Genomic DNA, 10,750 nt, shown 5'->3' on the forward strand with positions numbered 1-10,750 from the left:
CAACTGGAATTCATTCTTGTTGTTCACAACCAAAGACCCCTGCCTGATGCCCCTACCCACGGGTGGTCCCGGGCTGCTCCCACGCCACAAGGTCCCTGTCCTTCCCAGGTGTCCTGGCAGCCCCGCCCCACCTTACCACACGGATGTCCGAGTGGTAGGCAGGCCTGAGGGATGGGAGAGGTGAGTGATCCAACAGCAGCGCCTGTCCGGGGTGGAGCTGCCCTGGGGGCTCCCCAGAAACTGGGTTGTGTCCAGCCCCTGGCTCCAGAAAGGAAACCCCATGGCCGTGTGTGCAGAAAAGGTCCACACAGTGGGTAGAGACGGCCGTCCCGAGGTCTGCTGGCCGGGTTGGCCCTTGGTTGGAATATGGCAACTGGGATTTCCAAGGGGCTTACCCCGCCCTGCCTCACTGAGCCTGAGCTGTTTGTACCACGTGGTTTAGGCAGAGCACTCCCGTCCCCGCTGGGAGTCTCTGGAATTCTGGAGCAGCCCAGGCTGCTCACGTGACCCATCCCTGGGTACACCACCAGGCAGGGCGTCCCCAGCATCGCACGCACGGCGTCCCAGCTGCTTGCAAGGAGAGTGAGACATGTCCTGCGTGACCCCTGCCCCAGGGGAGGCCTCCAAAGCTGAGCCTGGTGCCCCTGGACTTGGTCCCAGGCATGTTTCTCTTGGCTGATCTTTCTCAGTGTCCTCTCCTGTGGGAACTCACAGCCATGAGTACCACGACCTCTGTGGGCTGTGTCCTCCTGGAGGATCGCCACCCAGGGTGCCCTTCCCAAGCGATGACAATGCTGTCCTAGGACAGCGCCAGGCACATTTCTGGTGGTGCTTCCTTTGACTCCTGCTCCAGATGGGGTAGAGACAGAGGAGGAGGCTGGGCGAGGCCAGGCTATCGTGGTTTCATGAGGAGCAGAGCCATCCTGCGCCTGCAACAAGCTGTCCCTCCCCTGTGGTGGCCACAGAAACTCTGGCGTGGGGCTGGAACACCAGCAAGGAATAAGCCCCCACATACCCCACCTGGCACCAGGGCTGCACCATAAGTCGGCAGCCAGGCTTTGCCTCACTGGCTTCCCTCTGGCTGTCCGGGAGGCACCAAGAGGACCATGTGGTGAGCCCCCCAACTACAGGCACCTGAATCCCACAGACAGCGAGATGGAGGGGCCTTGCTCAGAGAAGCATGTCCTCCTCTGCGGATCCCAGACTCGGCTTCTCCCCCAGGGTGTGGCCCCAGCAAGCATCCAGGCATGCGAGCTTCTGTGCAAACACACCCCCACGCCCCGGGTGTGAACTTCAAGGGAGGTGTGCTGTGGGGGAGAAACATCAAGTTCCTTTCCAAGGTGGAACTCCAGAGCCTCGCGCTGAGGAAGGGCGCACCAGGGGGTCTGGGCAGAGAGAGGCGGCCTCCTCCAAGGGGCCATTCTCGGCCGCACCACAGAAGCTGACGGTGGCTGAAACTGCGCTTTGACACCTGGACATTCACTATTTGTCCCTGGTCAACAATGCCTACTGCCATCCTTGGTGAAAGAACCAATATCTCGTAAAAAATGCAAAAGGCACAAATCATTAGAGAAAATGCTGACAATCTTGATTTGAATGCAGTAAAATGCACACAAAAGCACAAGCACACAACCCAAGTGCCCACCAGTCCCACCCAGAGAAGCCACCTGTGGGGCATCTCGGGTAGTCTGCGGGCTCACTGTCTTCCTCCTGGGCACATGGGCTGGCAGGTTCCAGCCACCTGCAGTTAGTTAGGGCCACACGATGAGTTTCTATTGGTTAAACGTGCATGAGGAGATGTCTGCCACTTCCCGGCCACAGGTCCTGGGAGCCCTGCTGCCTCTCTTCCTTGCCAGGCTATCTTGGAGGCTCACGTGCCAGAGTGGGTCCACAAGGTAGGGGTGTGGCATGCTTGGATGGCAATGTGAGGAGTGGGGAAGACTTTGTGGGCTTAAGCCATTGACATGCTGACTTCTGTTGGTTTCTGAACCAGCAATGATTACCTTCACAAACAGTATGTGATAAAGGATTCAAATTCAGAATTTATAAAGAAAACATTAAAAGAAATGACTAAAAGAGATGGAAATACACAATTATAGGATAAGATGTCCAATGGCCAAAAATCATAAAAGAAGATAGCCAATCTCACCGACGATCAAGACACCATGCACAAAAATTAACTAGGGGTGAAACCTAGACTTAAATGTCAAAGATAAAATAATGAGATCCCTACATAAGATCACATCACCAGCAGAGACAGTCTCACTTCTTTCTTTCCTATGTTAGTATCTTTTATTTCTTTTTCTTGCCTAATTGCTCTGGCTAGAACTTCCAGGACAAGAGTGGGCATCCTTGCCTTGTTTTTGATCTTAGAGGAAGAGCTTTCAGCTTTTCACCACTGAGTATGGCATCAACTGTGGGCTTGTTGCATATGGCCTTTATCATGATGAGGTACATCTCTATCTATTTTCTTGAGAGTTTTAATCATGAATGAACACTGAATTTTTTCAAATGCTTCTTTTGCATCTATTGAGATGATCGTGTGGTTTCTGTCCCTAATGTTAGTGTGATGTATCACATTTATTGATTTATGTATGTCAAACCATCCTTGCATCCCTGGGATAAATCTCACTTGATCATAGCGAATGATCTTTTTAATGTGCTGTTGAATTCAGTTTGCTAGTCTTTTTTTTTTTTTTTGAGGATTTTTGCATCTATATTCATCAAAGACATCGGCCTGTAGTTTTCTTCTCTTGTAAAGACTCTACCTGTTAGTCTTTAAACTGTTAGGACTGATAAACAAACTTAATAAAGTTGCAAGTTACAAAACCAACATACAAAAATTAATAGCATTTCTATATACTAACAATGAACAATGATCCAAAAAAGAGATAAAGAAACAATAGCATTAAAAAGAGTTTAGAAAGATATTTAAGCAAGGAAGTGAAAGATCTGTACACTGAAAACTACAAAACATTGATGAAAGAAATTGGAGAAGACACAAATAAATGGAACAATGTCCCATATTCATGGATTACAAGAATTAATATTGTTAAAATGTCCATACTACCTAAAGCTATCTACAGATTCAATGCAATCTCTAACAATTTCAATATCATTTTAACAAATACATAGAAAAGAACAATCCTAAAATTCATATGAAACCATAAAAGACTCTGAATAGCCAACACAGTCTTGAGTAGGAAGACTCTGAACAGCCAACACAGTTTTGAGTAGGAAGAACAAAGCTGGAGGCATCACACTCCCTAATTTCAAAATACTTTAAAGCTATTGTAATCCAAACACCATGGGACTGGCATAAAAACAGACATATCAACCAATGGAATGGGACAGAAATCCCAGAAACAAACCCAAGTGTTTGTTGTCAATTGATTTCTGGCAAAGGTGCCAAGAACAAACGATGGAGAAAGGAAGGACTCTTCAATAAATGGTGTTGGGAAAACTCAATATCCATGTGCAGAAAACTAAAACTGGACCCTCATCTTACATCATATGCAAAAATCAACTCAAAATGCACTGAAGAGCTCAGCATAAGACCTGAAATGTGAGACTGCTAGAAGAAAGCATAGTGGAAAATATCCAATACATTGGTCCAGGCAATTATTCCTTGAATAGGACCCCCAAAAACACACCCAACAAAAGAAAACATAGACAAATGGGATTGCATCAAACGAAAAAGCTGTACAGCCAAGGAGACAATCAATAGGGTGAAGAAACAATCCATGGATTGGGAGAAAGTATCTGCAAACCATATATTTGACAAGGGGCTACTGCTCACAATAAGGAACTCAACCCGGTAGCAAGAAAATAAATAACCCAATTTAAAAATGGACAAAACGGGCCGGGCGCGGTGGCTCAAGCCTGTAATCCCAGCACTTTGGGAGGCCGAGACGGGTGGATCACGAGGTCAGGAGATCGAGACCATCCTGGCTAACACGGTGAAACCCCGTCTCTACTGAAAAATACAAAAAACTAGCCGGGCGAGGTGGCGGGTGCCTGTAGTCCCAGCTACTCGGGAGGCTGAGGCAGGAGAATGGCGTAAACCCGGGAGGCGGAGCTTGCAGTGAGCCGAGATCGCGCCACTGCACTCCAGCCCGGGCAACCGAGCAAGACTCCGTCTCAAAAAAAAAAAAAAAAAATGGACAAAACAGCCGGCAACAGAGCAAGACCCTGGCTCAAAAAACTGTAACGACATAAATAAATAAAAATGAGCAAAAGACCTAAACAGACATTTCTCAAAAGAAGCCATTTAAATGGACAGCAGGTATATTTAAAAATGCTCAACATCACTGGTCATCAGGAAAATGCACATTGAAAATGCAATGAGACATGACCTCACACTTGTCAGAATGGCTCTTATCAAAAAGATGCAAGCGGACAAGTGTTAGGGAGGATGTAGAAAGAGGGAAGTCTTGTACACCGTTGGTGGGAATCTAAATTAGTACAACCACTACGGGAAACAGTACAGCGGTTCCTCAAGAAACTAAAAATAGACCTTCCCTATGATCCACAAATCCCACTTCTGGGTTTATATCTAAAATAACCGAAATTATTCTGTTGGGGAGGAGAGGTCTGCATTCCTACGTTCACAATAGCCTAGGTATGGAATCCGTCTAAGTCCATCGATAGACAAATGGATAAAGAAAATGTGGCGTACATACACAACGGAATACCATTCAGCCATGAAAAGGAGAAAAATCCTGTCATTTGTGACAACTTGAACGGACCTGGAGGACATTATGCTAAGTGAAATAAGCCAGGCACAGAAAGACAAACGGCATGATTTGTGTCTAGAATCTAAAACTGTCAAACTTAGAAACAGAGAGCAGAAAGGTGGTTACCAGAGGCCGGGGGCTGCCAGAGGGGAGGAATGGGGAAGGGGAGATGTTGATAAAAGGAAACAACTTTTCCATCACACTGGAGGAAAAAGCTTTAGTGACCTATTGCATTGCATGGTGACACATAAAAATAATGTGTTGCATACTTCAAAATTGGTAAAAGAATATATTTTTAATTTACCAGAATAATGGTAAGTTGGTAAGATGATGGTTATGTTAAGTAGCTTGATTTAATCTTTTTTTTTTTTTAGACAGAGTCTTGCTCTCTCACCAGGCTGGAGTGCAGTGACACGATCTCGGCTCACTGCAGCCTCTGCCTTACGGGTTCAAGCGATTCTTGTGCCTCAGTCTCCTGAATAGCTGGGACTACAGGTGTGCGCCACCACACCCAGCTAATTTTTGTATTTTTAGTAGAGACAAGGTTTCACCATGTTGGCCAGGATGGTCTTGATCTCCTGACCTCATCATCCACCTGCCTTGGCCTCCCAAAGTGCTGGGATTACAGGGCTTGATTTAATCTTTCTACAATGCATGCATAGATCCAAACATCACATTATAGATCAAAACATCACATTATACCCAGTAAATGCACACAATTATTATTTGTCAATTTAAAAATTAGTAAATAAACAATAAATGAAATAAAAATAATGAAGCTCTAGAAGCACATATAGGGGAATGTCTTCACGATATTGTGGTAGGCAAAGACTTTGGGAACAGGCGGTAAAAATGCTACACCTAAGAGAGTAAATTAGTAAATCAGATTTTACCACAATTAAGAGCATCTCTTCATCAAATGATACTATTAATACCACAACACATCCATAACCATGACTCAGATTGAAATAGACGACCAATACCGAGTGTCAGCAAATGTGTGCAGGAAATGGAACTCTCCTACATTTGCTGGGGTGGGAATGTGAAATGGAACAATCCCTCTGAAACACAGTTTGGTGGTGTCGTAAACATGACACACACCCCCTTCACATGTCCCACACACTCCACCTCCTGTGTGTTTACCCAAGAAAAGTGAAATCATATCACAAAGACTTGCTCACAAATGTTTAAAGAAGCTTCTGCCACACAAGCCATGTGTCCATCGACACATGGGTCAATCGTACTATAGAATTTGATTTATGTGAAATTCCAGGAAAGACAAACCTATTTGAGATACAGAGGAGATCAGTTGTTTCCTGAGGCAGAGTCAGGAGGGGTGGGGATTGATCATGAAAAGTGCACCTGGAAACTTGGAGATGATAGAAAATCCAGATCTTGCTTGTGGTAGTGGTTATATGAGTGTATCTTTTCTCAAACCTTATCAAATGATAACTTTAAATAGGTACATTTTGCAGTATGGAATCATACTTCAATAAAACTGACTTTTTAAAAACTTCATTTTCAAACCCCACACTTGGATGAGTTATATGCAATTCCCATATCCAGTGGTGCACTAAAGTCAGCATGCCCTGGCTCATGAGAGCTGATGTGCACCCCTCTCTTCCCATCTCTGTGTTAAGTGACGTTGTCTTGCTAGCCTGGATTTAGCTGGGTTAGGAGTATTCACATGTGGACGTTGGCAAATGCAGTCAATCAGGACTTCTGTTTTGGTTTTTGTTACAAAAACAAAAGCCAGTTATTGAACATTCACTGACATACTGCAAATATACAATCACTCATATTCAGAATACGTAATAAATTTCTGAAAATCAGTAAGAAACACAAGTAGCCATATTTTAAAAATCAAGCAAATGCCTTGAACAGGCACCTCACAAGAAAAGATATCCAAGGTTCAATGAGCAGCTTTACTCATCAGGGATATGCACATTCGTGCAACAGTGCAATATTCCTACACACTTTCCAAAATGAACCAATTTTAAAAGATTGATAAACCTCATTTTGTAAAGATACAGAATAAATGGAATTATAAAATCAACTAGTGGGGATGTAAATTTCTTTAGAAAGTTGTTGGTATATGCTAAACCAACATATGCCTATCTATGACTGAGCAATTCCACTTTGGGGAGCACAATGAAGAGAAATTAGTAAAAGTATCAGTGAAAAAGTTTACAAGAATTTTTCTAGCAGCACTATTAATAGCAGCCAAAATCTGGAAATAATCCAAATCTCTAACACTGTGAAAGAGAATGGACAAATAACACGTTGTAGAATTTAATGCAATGGGGCAGCAAAAAAGAAGAAAGAGTGATATACTGATGCATGCAGCAACAAGGTGCTTCTCACAGATGTGCTGAACAAAAGGAACCATAAAACAAAAGAGCTCCATAGAACAGGCAAAGCTAACCAATGATGAGAGAAGGTAGAACAGCAACTAATACTTAGGGAAGAGGGGTTAACAGAGAGACAGCACAAGGGATCATTTAGGATTCTGGAAATGTTCCACATCTTCCCCAAAATATTCTAAGGGGAAACAGTTCCACTCAGATTATATCCAACTAAGCTATCAATCAAATAGAAGAACAGAATAAAGGCATTTTTAGTCATGCTATGGCTCAAAACTATATCTTCCTTGCACCCATTTTCAGAAAGTTACTGGAGGATGTGCTCCACCAAAACAAGGGCATAAATCTAGAAAGAAAAAGACAAGGCATCCAGGAAGTAATGGATCCAACATCAGAGAGAGATGCATCAAAATTCAAAGACAAGAGTGAAGGGAGATCCCAGGAAACCTGTGTACCAGGCTAAGGGAGCAGTCAATAGAGACTGGTCCACAAATAAGAGAGCTCTAAGAGAGATGTTTCCAAAAAATAAATGAATCTAATAGATTGTTATATTTGAACCTCTTGAGTGGAGCATGGGGATGAATGAGTCAGAGTTTGGGGAGGAGCAATTTTTAACTCCAAGAGGGGGAAAACATAAACAAAAATAAAACATGTACAAATAAGGAAATTTAATCTGGTTCCACTATTCAGACTGGGCTATGAACAATACTTACTTTATTATAATATATATTCTGAACACTGATTTAACCAAATATTGATATTTAACTGCCCTTGCCTTCTGAGGATAGGAAGAGGGGAACTTTTCATGGGCCTGGTAATAAACAAGAGAAAGTACTTTCCTCCACAATAGGAAATCAGATCATATCTGAAACTGAAAATGCAAGAAATAACAGAGCATATGCATTGTTTAATAATTCTGATATAAGCAGGAGAACTAAGAAGAGCATCTGGGATGGGCCTTGAGAGAGATGCACGCCAGGGAGAGGCGGGTGTTAAAGGTATTCAGTTTTATAAGGAAAGCAGAGCATAAAAGTTAGAAAAATTTTCAGCCTGACTATGCAATATAAAAGAAAAACCCATTTTCTAGGGAGAAATTCAAGCTGGATACAGAAATTTGCATAAGTAACAAGAAGCCTAATGTTAATCCCCAAGACCATGAGGAAAATATCTCCAGGCCATGTCAGAGACTTTCATGGCAGCCCCTTCCATCACAAGCCCAGAGGCCTAGGAGGAAAAAGTGGTTTTGTAGGTCCAGGGTCCCCATGCTGTGTACAGCCTGGAGACTTGGTGCCCTGCATCCCAGCCACTCCGGCCATAGCTGAAAGGGGCTAATGTACAGCTTAGGCTGTGACTTCAGAGGGTGGAAGCCCCAAGCCTTGGCAGCTTCCATGTTGTGTTGAGCCTGCAAGTGCACAGAAGTCAAGAATTGAGGTTAGATTTCAGAAGATGTATGGAAACGCATGGATGCCAAGGCAGAAGTTTGCTGCACAGGCAGAGTTCTCATGGAGAACTTCTGCTAGGGCAGTGTGAAAGGGAAATGTGGGGCCAGGGCTCCCACACAGAGTTCCTACTGGGGTACTGACTAGTGGAGCTGTGATAAGAGGGCCACCATCTTCCAGACCCCAGAATGATAGATCTACTGACACCTTGCACTGTGTGCCTGGAAAAGCTGCTGACACTCGATGCCGGCCTGTGAAAGCAGCCAGGAAGGAGGCTGCACCCTGCAAAGCCACAGGGGTGGAGCTGTCTGAGATCATGAGAACCCACCTTTTGCATCAGTATGACCTCGATGTGAGACCTGGAGTCAAACGAGACCATTTTGGAGCTTTAAAATTTGACTGCCCTGCTGGGTTTTGGACTTGCATGTTCCTGTAACCCCTTTGTTTTGGCCAATTTCTGCCATTTGGAATGGCTGTATTTACCAAATACCTGTATCCCTATTTTATCTAGGAAGAAACTAGCTTGTTTTTGATTTTGCAGGCTCACAGGTGGAAGGAACTTGCCTTGTCTCAGATGAAACTTTGGACTGTGGACTTTTGGGTTAATGCTGAAATGAGTTAAGACTTTGGGGGACTGTTGGGAAGGCATGATTGGTTTTGAAATGTGAAGACACAAGATTTGGAGGGGCCAGGGACAGAATGATATGGTTTGGCTGTGTCCTTACCCAAATCTCAACTTGAATTGCATCTCCCAGAATTACCGCATGTTGTGGGAGGGACCCGGGGGAGGTAATTGAATCATGGAGGCCGGTCTTTCCTGTGCTATTCTAGTGATAGTGAATAAGTCTCATGAGATATGATGGGTTTATCAGAGGTTTCTGCTTTTGCTTCTTCCTTATTTTTTCTTGCTGCCACCATGAAAGAAGTGCCTCTCACCTCCCACCAAGGTTCTGAGGCCTCCCCAGCCATGTGGAACTGTAAGTCCAATTAAAACCCTTTTTCTTCTCAGTCTTGGGTATGTCTTTATCAGCAATGTGAAATGGACTAATACAGGGGCATCCCACCAGAGTTTGCAGATGGAGCAGGTGGGGGTGGCAGGGTGTGGAGCCAGGGGGGCATTCCCAGCCAAGACACCCACTGTTCAGTGGAGCAGGACTCTGGGACAGGTGGAGAGCATCTGCTGGTAAAACACACCCCACCCTGGTACCAAATACCCTAATAGCAAAGACACACAGGCAAAGAGGGGAGGAAAGTGGGGCCGGGTTTTCCAGACTTGCCAACTCACGAACTGTTCGACTCCCAGCTCCACCAGCAGACATTCAGCATCATTGTGTGTGTTTGCTGGGCACAGACACCTGCAAGTGGCCAGCATCACCCAACCACATGCAGCAGTCCTGGGACCACAGTAACATCCCACGGCAAGTAAACTAATTAGGGTTGCCTGGAGGCAAAGTTTCAGCCACAACAAGGAAAAGGAATGCTTGTGAGACTCCTGTGAGGAAAATACCCAGGGAGGGTATAAAACCTCAGCAGCCAGGGCACGCAAACACACACACCTCACGCCAGCACTCACACCACCCATCCCAGCACCCACCATGGCTGATACCTGCTGCACCAGAACATATGTGGTTGCTGCATCCACCATGTCTGTCTGCTCCAGTGACGTGGGCTGTGTCAGCCGAGTCTCCTCCCCCGGCACCTGTACCGGCTCCTCCTGGCAGGTGGACAATTGCCAGGAGAGCTGCTGCGAGCCCCCCTGCTGTGCCTCCAGCTGCTATACCCCTAGCTGCTGTGCCCCACCCCCCTGTCTGGCCCTGGTCTGTGCCCCAGTGAGCTGTGAGCTCAGCCCCTGCCAATCAGGCTGCACAAGCTCCTGCACACCCTCATGCTGCCAGCAGTCTAGCTGCCAGCTGGCTTGCTGCACCTCCTCCCCCTGCCAACAGGCCTGCAGTGTGCCTGTCTGCTGCAAGTCCATCTGCTGCAAGCCTGTGTGCTGTGTGCCCATCTGCTGCAAGCCCGTGTGCTGTGTGTCCATGTGCTCTGGAGCTTCCTCCCCATGCTGCCAGCAATCCAGCTGCCAGTCAGCTTGCTGCACCTCCTCCCAATGCCAACAGGCCTGCTGTGTGCCCATCTGCTGCAAGCTCATCTACTGCATGCCCGTCTGCTCTAAGTCTTCCTCTTCATGCTGCCAGAAGTCTAGCTGCCAGCCAGC

General features: G+C 45.7%; 1 pseudogene; it reads left to right on the forward strand.

Annotated features, from left to right (window-relative positions):
- Nucleotides 1-10,181: 10,181 nt before the first annotated feature.
- Nucleotides 10,182-10,750, forward strand: part of LOC105520423 — an 11,309-nt pseudogene continuing 10,740 nt past the window's right edge.

Source organism: Colobus angolensis, unplaced genomic scaffold (assembly GCF_000951035.1).
Source record: "Colobus angolensis palliatus isolate OR3802 unplaced genomic scaffold, Cang.pa_1.0 Scaffold38, whole genome shotgun sequence".
Taxonomy (NCBI): Eukaryota; Metazoa; Chordata; class Mammalia; order Primates; family Cercopithecidae; genus Colobus; species Colobus angolensis.